Source organism: Sander lucioperca, chromosome 7 (assembly GCF_008315115.2).
Source record: "Sander lucioperca isolate FBNREF2018 chromosome 7, SLUC_FBN_1.2, whole genome shotgun sequence".
NCBI classification, from domain to species: Eukaryota; Metazoa; Chordata; class Actinopteri; order Perciformes; family Percidae; genus Sander; species Sander lucioperca.
In genome coordinates this window covers 8,829,645-8,840,699 of record NC_050179.1, presented here as the reverse complement: position 1 = coordinate 8,840,699, position 11,055 = coordinate 8,829,645, and the positions used below count along the sequence as shown (strand labels likewise).

Genomic DNA, 11,055 nt, shown 5'->3' with positions numbered 1-11,055 from the left:
TATTTTATAACTTTTAGCGCACCCGTGGGCTGTCACAAAGTAATCTCGTTGTGCTACATAATGACAATAAATTGTTTGAACTTGAACTTTGAACTTCGTATGTCACATGCAGGCTCATTAGAATACCCCGCCCCCCATCTCTGTATATCCACCCACAGCTTGAAAACTACCTTTGCAGAGGTGCGCCATATTTTTTCTGCATACCAATCGGAGCAGACTAGGATTTTCAGGAGGGGGGCTTAAAGAGACAGGTGCTATAACGGAGCGTTTCAGGGTAAATACAGGTATATTCAGACTGTCAGTATGAGAAAAAGAATGTGTTCTTTGAACATTACATTACATCAGAATCAGACTCATTTATTTGTCATTGTAAAAAATTGTAAAACATTGTCACAACGAAATTTAAGTGCTACTCCTTCTGGTGTTTTTTTTTGTTTTTTTTTAAAGATCACAGTACTGGAAAAGTGCAAAACAGGCAAGATAATAATTCAGCATGATGAAGTCCTATTTCTGTAATTGAATGTTTAGAGTTGTGATGGCTGTGGAGAAAAAGCTGTCTCTGAACCTGGATGTGCGGGTTCTGACAGACCTGTAACGCCTTCCTGATGGGAGTAACTGAAAGTGTTTGTGGCCTGGGTGAGAGGAGTCCTTGATTATGTTTTTTGCTCTGCTGAGGTAGCGGGATGAGGCGATGCTGTCAAGTGTGGGCAGTGAGCAGCCAATGATCTTTTCTGCAGACCGGATGACCCTTTGTAGTGATTTTTTCTGTGCCACAGTGCAGCTTGCATACCACACTGTGATGCAGTACGTCAATATGCTCTCTATGACAGAGCAATCGAAGGCCACCAGCAGCGTCTCCCTTAGGTTGTTTCTCTTTAGCAGTATCTGGAAGTAGAGACGCTGCTGTGCCCTTTTGATAATGGTGGTGGTGTTAGCTGTCCAGGAGAGGTCGTTAGCGATGTGAACTGCCAGGAATTTGAAGGTGTGGACCCTCTCGACGCCAGCACATTCTATGACAAGTGACGGTGGGTCCATCTGCCCTTCCTCCTGAAGTCCATAATCAGCTCTTTGGTCTTTGATGTGTTGAGCTCCAGGTTGTTGTTATGGCACCATGGCACATGCTGTCAGCCTCTCAATCTCAGCCCTGTAGTGTGTCTCATCTCCCTCTACTATGTGACCGACGACTGTGGTGTCATCTGCGAATTTAATGATGGGGTTGGTTGGATGAGCTGGGGAATAGTCACTGGTGTACAGGGAGTATAGCAGACTCTTGCAGTGCACCTGTGTTGAGTGTGATGGTGAAAGAGAGGTGGGGGCCCAGTCGGACAACTTGTGAGCAGTTGGTGAGGAAATCACTTATCCAAGTGCAGATGGGGGTGGAGAGGCCAATGTGGAGCAGCTTGTTGATAAGGATGTCCGGGATGATGGTGTTGAATGCCAAGCTGTAGTCCACAAAGAGCATCCTCACGTAGGTGTTGCGGTGTTCCAAGTGGTTCAACGCCGCGTGCGTCGTTATGGCGATAGCATCCTACGTGGACCTGTTTGACTGGTATGCAAACTGATGGGGGTTGAAAGAGGCTGGGAGGCTAGATTTTATGTACCGTAGCACCAGTTTCTCCAGGCATTTCATGACAACCTGTGTCAATGCAACTGGTCTGTAGCTGTTAAGGTCCTCTGGAGCTGGCGTTTTTGGCACGGGGATGATGGTGGCTGATTTCAGACAAGATGGTACGGTGGCCTGTGACAGGGAGCTGTTGAAGATTCTGGTGAAGACTCCTGCTAGCTGGTCCGCACAGGATTTAAGGACTCTGCCCGGCCCTCCGTCAGGTCCAGTTGCCTTCTGTGGGTTGATGGTCTTCAGTGAACATGTCACTTCATGTTCCTGCAGAGTGAGAGTGTGACTGGTGAGGGCTGTTGGAGACAGCAGGTTTATTGCAGGTCTGTCGGCCCTCAAAGTCCTTCTACTTGGCTGTATAGTCCTTCTGACCGGGATGTATGCTGGGATCAGGAGTAGTTGGATGTGATCTGACTAGCCCAGGTGAGGGAGAGGAGCAGTTCTGTATGCTTTCTTGATGTTAGAGTATACATGGTCTAGTGTGTTCTTCCCTCTAGTAGCACAATCTACATGCTGAAAAAAGCTGGGGAGTACAGACTTGTGTAAACTTGTTCTAGTAGAAACTCAAAATACAAGTATGAACCTGAAAATGAGCATGATATCTCTCCTTGAAATATTTAAAAGTCACCGTGTACCAAGTCAGTGTTTTGTAGGTATGTTCAGTGTTTTGCAGTGGCATTACAGTATGTGTCCTACCAAGTATACTGTATGCTACAGCAAAATATGTTGCAGTCAATGAGACCGTTCATCACCTGTAGATATACACACATACGCACACACACACACACACACACACACACACACACACACACACACACACACACACACACACAATTTGCATGCTGGCAGAGTTTATTGCCAGCTGGGTGAGGGGCTTTATTTGGATCTCTTTACTTACCTCTTCCTTGTCATGAGGAAATCCCAAACTGCTGTAAGCATAACCAGCAAAAAGGGGGGAAATAGTTATAACTATAAATTAATAAATAATAAATATATTAAAATGATAGGCAATACATTAGAAGGTGGTGGAATCTGCTGTTTACAGAAGATAAATCAAAATTCATGGCTGCTTAGTATTCTTGCTATTATATTTCAGAGATATTGCTATAGCCCTGAGCAAATGGCCATCTGTTGGTGAAAATCACCATCCAGCAGCATGCATTTTGCTGAGACATCAGAGTCATCATTCTGTGACAGTGCTGGTGTGTTGGAGAGTTGATTATTAGGAGAGATCCCAGCCAAGGGAAATCAGGGAGTCAAAGCAGCAGGCAGAGATGACCATTTGTTATTCAGCTCAGGATGGAGACAATGATACAGATCTATATCCATCCTTAGGAATGTGCAACATTGATGAAACAGTACATGCATACTGTATTGAAGAGCTTACATGTTGTGACAGGTCCTCCCTATCCAGCTCATGTTCCACTTATGGAGTTTACAAATAGCAGAAATCCTGAGTTCTGTGGATACAATGGAAATAGATGTGGGGCATTATTACTGTGAATCCAAACAATGCTTTAAGTCTCTCTTTTATACATGTTACTATATCTTTAAAATATTTTGGCAGGAGACAGGGAGACATTTTTAAATGTTGACATAGCTAACTTTCTAATGGGTTTTCATGCTTTATTCTCGTTATGTTACTTTGCAATTTGTTAAAAAGACTATTAAGCCACTTAAATTGAGCTAATTATAATAATTTGTATGGTTTATGCAGAGTATAGCTATAATAAGAAAGCGCTACTATGAAGAGTGCTAATTTAATTACTGCTATTACAAATTATAGCATAATTGTCAAACTTTTGCTGACTGCTGTTATAATTATAGCTGGTTCCAGCCAATGTGCAGTGATCCCCGGCAAATTACATATCCTCTTTCTGTCTCAGTGTGCTTTGCCCATCCATTTCCTGTACCATCCTGCCCCATAATAGCCATGGGAGATTAATTGGTGTCTTTTAGCCTCACTGACTGCAAAGAGTGATGTGAGGAAAGTGCGTCCACCTGACAAGGAAAATTGGGCCGTTTAGCTTTCTATCACGGTTCACATAGCTTCTTCATCCTCCCAACTAATTCATGCATCCACATTAACCTAAAAAGAGTTAGGCATCATTGTGTGTGTGTGTGTGTGTGTGTGTGTGTGTGTGTGTGTGTGTGTGTGTGTGTGTGTGTGTGTGTGTGTGTGTGTGCAGTCCACTGCTCTGTGGATGCAGGCCATTTTTGGCAAAGGCAGACCTGGATACGGTTCATCAGGCAAGGATGGCTCAGCCAACTGTCATCTTGTTATAAAAAGATGGACCACTCTCAACCACTCACAGTAGCAACAAACTGCCATAGCTAACATACATATCAGATCCTGATGCTATGAAAAAGGAAGCCTGATTCAGCATCCAAGCCCCATTAGTGAGAGTAAGAGGCTCTAAAGATGCAGGTTTGGCATGGATAAGTATAAAGTTCTGCATAGCCTCTTTGGGCCATTAATTAGGGTTTTTAGGCTAGTGGGTCCCTTTTTTTGCAGGCACACCATGCAAGGCATTACTTTATGAAGTTTCTTGAGTGATGTCTGTCCTTCCTGCTGCAGTATGAGTTGTTTGGTGAATCCCTATTCTCCAAAATGAGAGGAGAAGATTTGGCATTTTCCATTTGTCCATCACCACAATTGTTACCATCCACACAGCCCACCTGCTTTGAGTCAAGTCAACAAAGCATAGTGCAAGGCTTGCTTGTGTTTTGTGCTATTTTTGTCGCTTTAGTTGGCAGAGGCGCTCACAAATAGTACGAATATAATGCAATGTGAAAAGGTTGCTTAGGTAGTACTGCTGATCTAACTGAGAATCATTACCCCAGCCTGAAGCTATGAACTAGAAAGACCAAGAGCTCATTTAGGATCCAGAAAAAGAAAATATTTATAGCATATTTAAGGGCCTCTCTTGAGCTCTGGGCCCCACAAATCATTCAAGGCGTCATGTCAAAGGCACAAGGCTTTATACAAATTGCATAGGGTGAATAGCTTATCTCAGTAATATTATCTAAACCATTATTGAAATGAGATTAAAATCTTGTAGTAACTTTGCATTACTACTCTCAGTACCACTTGTTTTTGTTAAAGGAGAATTCCGGCCAATTTTTACGTTAATCTTGATCGCTATAAATATGCGTGTACTTTCGTTTGAAAAAAAAAACAGACCCGAATCGGTGTAGGCAACACAGAGTAGCTGCAGCTACGTGTACAGTTGTCAGGGCAAGTTTTAGAGTGTCTTTGTGCCTCTTAACAGACACAAAATGCAATTAAAATGTAATGTAATTTAAATGTGCAACATGAACAGGGCCCTTACGTGACAACAAGATGCGTTTTCAACTCAGACATTGTTTTAATTCACCTACCCTGTCTTGATTCTGCTGGTAGCTAGCTCGCCCTGTTAGCTGCTAGCTGTTAGCGGCTAGCTGCCGTCCGTGATAAGTGTGTTCCGCCAAAATATCACGCAGCAGTTCCGTGTGTATTTGTAGCTCATCCATTTTGTGTGTGATCGATCTGGTGTTGGTGAGTATGAGGCTTGGCAGTGTCGATCGATGTAGTAGTTCCCTTAGCCGCGCTAGCAGGCACGACCTTGCTTCTCAGAGTGATCCGCACACTGCTTACCTTTTCCTGCTACACTGGGACTTTAGCGCGAGACTACAGATAGCCTTCTCTAATGTTTCCATGTAGTTACATAGTCACTGATATGGTCATAACCACTACAGTGCTCAATTACCTATTTGAGGGGTAATAAACTTCAAGTTTTCGTCGCAAAGGCATGACCTGTCCTCTGGAGGACATAGCCAGACCACCAGGCGCTCACTGGATTGTTTTCGGGAGCGGGAGACGACGAAGGCGGGGAGAAATCAGAAGCAAGGATGCCGGCCGGTCGGGCCTGCTAGCGCGGCTAAAGCTACCACACAAATTGACACTGCCAAGCCTCCTTCTCACCACACCAGATCGATCACACACAAAATGGATGATGTACAAATACACACGGAACTGCTGCGTGATATTTTGGCTGAACACACTTATCACGGACGGCAGCTAGCAGATAGCAGCTAGCAGCTAACAGGGCGAGCTAGCTACCAGCAGAATCGAGACAGGGTAGGTGAATTAAAACATGTCTGAGTTGAAAACGCATCTTGTTGTCATGTAAGGGTCCTGTTCATGTTGCACAGACATTTTAATTGCATTTTGTGTCTGTTAAGAGACACAAAGGCACTCTAAAACTTGCCCTGACAACTGCTGTTTTAGCTCAGTGGAAGCTTGTACACGTAGTTGCAGCTACTCCGTGTTGCCTAGCTATACGCATATTTATAGCGATCAAGATTAACGTACGGAACCCCCCTGGTCCCACTTTGTCAAAAAAATTAATTATAACTATCTCGTGGCCTCAAGATACTATCTCGTGGCCTCAAGATAGTAACTCGTGGCCTCAAGATAAGTGTATATAAAAGGAGAATGCACAATGGAGCAGCTTTTCTCCCCAAAAATGTGAAACACTTCAATAATTAATGAACCAGTCTGCACACTCCACTATAGGCTAACTTAAAATAAGTAAATATATACTATAAATACTTTATTGATCTTTATTGATGCTATTGATAACCCGGGGGACAATTCTTATGTCACAGTTGCTGTGAACATCAATACATTTAAAGGAATATAAATAATAATAGAAGTTGGTAAATAAACAAGTATATACATGTAAAAAGTATAAATATAGGCTATAAAATATGAAGAAGAATTATAAAGGACTATGGATATGCAGCCTACAAGATTTCTTCTGGTGTCAAGCGCCCGGCCCCGCCGAAGTTTCCCTCAGGATAGCTGGCGCTCAGAGTCTCGCAGTTTTATCTGGTAAAGCGAATCATTAGAGGTCTTGGGGCCGAAACGATCTCAACCTATTCTCAAACTTTAAATGGGTAAGAAGCCCGGCTCACTCTCCCAGCCACCTTCTGCACGATTTTGGAAACCCAGTTTTTGAAAACATAGGCCTCCAGAGAACTGCACCGAGGAGTCTCGGGGCAGTGAGACCGACCTCTGGAGACCACGGCCAGACACTTTTGACAGCTTTTACCGTAACGCAGCTGCGGTTCTCCAACACTTTCCACTGACCGATTTGCAAATGTGACCCGCCATCGGAGGGCCCCTGCCGGCCGAGATAGTATCTTGAGGCCACGAGATACTATCTTGAGGCCACGAGATAGTATCTTGAGGCCACGAGTTACTATCTTGAGGCCACGAGATAGTTATAATTAATTTTTTTGACAAAGTGGGACCAGGGGGGCTCCGTATTAACGTTTAATAAATTGAGGTATTTATAATGATATATGATTAAATTGGTTATCATCTTATCTCTGTTCACAGATACAGTGCCCTTAGGTTTGTTAAGCTTGGCTTGCCGTCACTGTTCAGAGTTCTCAGAAAAAAATGTGTTGACACCAGGGTGAAAAGGTGTCACACGCAGACACTTTGCATTTATGCTTTCTAACATAATGCCTGTCAGAAAGTCCACAATAGTGAAAAAAACAAGACTTGCCTCTCTGCCAGTGAACTGTATTCATATTAGTGTACCCCTGAGCAGTGCTAGAGTGTGAGAGGGTAAGACATCAGCAGTACAAAGGGAAGATTATCTGTATGTATGACACAGCACAGGCCAGTGACAGGAAAATCAAGTAAAGGTGACCTTCTGCATCAATATCCACTGTAAGGTGTACATCTGCTTCATTTCTGAAATGTAGCTACAATGACAACAACTGCCGTCAACGGGCTAATAAGAGGACATCACCTGTGTGTCTGCAACCCTGTCGAGTATAACTCTATGGGTTAATTGTAATCCATTTTATTGCTACTGATAGATCCAGTACAGTGTTTCCCACTGATTTCTTCTTTCAAAATACTTTCCCACTCACACTGAACCTGAATACTTGAAGGAAACTACTGACCATACTTTAGTCCTCCACTCCTAATGAGGGTGCTTCTTTTGCCATCAATCAACCAGTAAACAGAAAATTCCTGCACACCTGTGCTGGAATTACTCACAGATAAAGTAATTGATTATTCAAAAAGTATGAAACTGCAAGCATCTGCCTCCATCTTTGTATTTGTGGTAGCAGGTTATTGTTAATTCTAGGGAAAGTAAAACATTTCATCAACATGAGGTTGACATTAAAATCTAAGTGTACAGATTTTAAAAAAAGGAGTGAGGTGTTTGCATCTGCTTAACAATGAAGAAATCTGGACATCCTTGGTAACTTTTGCTCTTAACATTGTGTATTTAAACATTACCACTGTCTCCTGCAGTGAAGGTCCTATGGTGTCTTAATGTTCCCCATAGATATATAGATATATATATATATACAATAAATGACTGTGTGGGCTGGTGGACTCTTCGGACCACTGGGACTGAAATGAGCTGTCCCATTCTGGCTCCACTGTTGCACACTCAAGTGGCTGTACTAATTAACCAGTTGCTTGGCAACATCTGGCAAGGGCATGATTTATGGCAAACAGTCTAAACACCTGTTATGCTGAGACAGGAATGGGTGGAGGTTGAGTTATTGTGCAGCCCACCAGGCCCTCTCTCACACTGAGTACATATCTGGCAGTAAAATGGAGTTTGACTGAGACATACATATTTAGGCCTCCCTTGCTCTGGATTTGAGCAGCTTGTTTCTATTGTAAATGAACACAATAGGAACACAAGAATGTTTCAACTGTAGTCTTATTTTTACATTTTTCACCAGCATCACTTCATCAGATCACACACACACACACACACACACACACACACACACACACACACACACACACACACACACACACACACACACACACACACACACACACTGCACACCTGTTGTGGTTAAATGAAAATGTGCAAAACATTATTGCTAGTACGGCTAAGATAAATAGAGGCTTTGTGGCTTCATAAATGCTTCCCTCACATCCTCATTAATCCTGCGCATCATATTCAAACAAAGCTGAACTACAAAGCAGAGCTTTTCAGAGGGTCCCTCCAATTATTGCCAAGCTGTGTCCTGTTTTCCCCCAAATCCTCTAGTAGCGTGCTTGTACCTGCAGAGACATGGCAGTCATCCAGAGAACCGTGTTGTCTCACATTTTGCAGACTGTTCCCTGGCATCTGTCTGTCTGCAAAAAAGAAAGATAGTTTGTGCCTTCTGCATGACACTCATTCTAAACAATAGGCTCTTCACCTGCTGTTTTGACATCCATGTCACCTCATCGAGACGTCAGAGTGACAGATTGCTGAATCTGTCAGGTTATCCCTAGCTTTATTTTCTTGTTCCTATATTAAACTTGGTATGTGTTAACAGGGAATTTGATTGTTTCAGTTATGTCTAAATTTACATTTCTTCGAATGTGCCTTTCTTTTTCTGTCTCCTTTTTACATCCCTGCAGATAGAATAACTTCATTCTCTGAGAGAAGACCTTGTGCTTAGCCAGGATGAAGTGCTAGTAGGCTGCAGTCTGCCTCAGTTAGCTCAGAGGAACTCGTTCATCACAGCTCACTAAATAAATCAGGAAATCATTAATTGCATTTCACAGCAGTCATGATCTGCAAATTAGGAATGAAGGAGCTCATTTTGTGTATGCTACTATAATTGCATGGTAGTCACAAATGCAATTATTCCAATCCTTTTTGCTCTGATTCTTTGCCAGTTTCTGCTCTTTCTGTCATTTTCTCAATGTTTCATCATGTATGAAGGTGTTTTATTCTTTTTGACACTATCCACAAATAAGCCAAAGAAATGATTTAAGTTAATGACGAGGCCAGAGAAAGTGGAGAATAAGGCCCTGTTTAGACCTGGTATTAAAATCCGATCTGAGAGATCTATAAGAGCAGGCAGGACAGGAACAAAAACATCGACACATCAGCGACAGTATGATAATAACATCCAAAACACACAATTCACTATCTGTGTTTTTTGTGACATGAGAAATACTTTGAATGAGTAAATAGTTGCGCTCACAGTTGAGTAGGCAGTCCTTAAAGGGGTGATAGAATGATTATATAGGGTATTTCACACTGTTCCTTAAGGTCTCCTAATAGGGTATGTGACATTGGTTGGGCTGAAAATTGCCCGAATGCTATTTTATTAGGCTCTTAACTACCCTGTGAATATGGCTATTTTTGGAACAAGAGCTTTTCTTCCAAATATGGTATGCTTATGTTATTAATATTTAGATGAGCTGCCTGCTGATTGGTTTGAGCGAACCCCATAGAAACACATTGGAGATGAGACAGCAGGTGTCATATTTCAGACACTGCAAAGTTAAACATTGTTTGTCGGGCTATTTCGTTATTAAATTCACTTCTGATACGTTTTTATGCGAGAAATCAACTATATAAAGCTCAAATATGGGCCGTTTTACGAAAATTGATGGCTAATTGCAAATTTGGTAAGACATGTCGGACTTTAGGAGCTCCACACAGTCTGACGAGAAAATGGCAACCTCACCCAGTGAAAGTCACCATTTCTCGGCTACTGGACTACTGGAGCTCCGTGGAGCTCCGCGGAGCTGGCTGGCTGCCAGCTGCCGGCATAACTAGAGTATACTTAGTTTGCATTTCGTCACGCCACTTATATGACATCTACCCTGAGATTGCGGCTAGCTGCAGGCCCTGGAGCTCCATCAGGGCCTCGGCATTTTGTAGTCCAGTAACCCAGAACCGGTGACTTTGCGCGGGTATGGAGCGCCGCGGGCTTCCCTTCATGACGGAGATCCAGCTAGCTCACAGCGAGTCTATGAAGTAGGACACACCGGGCGGCGAGAGAGCACCGGCCGCTGTCACATAGCTTGCTGAGCTCCTGCTGAACTGCGACACACAGTCGGACCAAATTTGCAATTAGCCATCAATTTTCGTAAAACGGCCCATATTTGACCTCTACATAGTTGATTTCTCGCATAAAAAAGTCTCAGAAGTGAATTTAGTAATTAAATAGCGTACCTCTGGAGATCTGCATGACCTAGCTAGATTCAGAAGACTAAGCTGACCTCAGGTCAGTGGTGTAGCCTATGCAAATGTTGGGGAGTGACTTGAGATCATGACGTCAACATCCAGCTTTGTTGAGATTCGCCCGTTTTCAGCGGCAGTTTCAAAATGTGAGATTTGCTGAAGATAGGGGTATCAATGGGATTTTGAGCTTCTATGTATGTCTTATTTACCCACCAAACTGTCGTTATTCAACTATGACAAGGTAAAATCGGTTTTGCATTCTATCACCCCTTTAATATGACCCAGGAAGGACACATACCCGTTCTCACTGCTATAAGAATGTGGACAAATGTTGCCCAGACCACCTGAATGCGGTTTTAGTGATCGGAAGCATCCTGGGTGCGTTTTCATCTGTACTTAGAGCTGTCCACTTGTGGATCCGATCACTCAGATCCGATT

General features: G+C 43.0%; 1 long non-coding RNA gene across 1 annotated transcript; it reads right to left on the bottom strand.

Moving 5' to 3' along the window:
- LOC116038806 lies at positions 1-9,728 on the bottom strand. The gene is made up of 3 exons (XR_004102171.1): positions 9,719-9,728; positions 3,292-3,301; positions 1-80 (listed from the first exon to the last, which is right to left on the bottom strand). It is a non-coding gene; the product is annotated as an uncharacterized LOC116038806 (long non-coding RNA).
- Between the last annotated feature and the right edge of the window lie 1,327 nt (positions 9,729-11,055).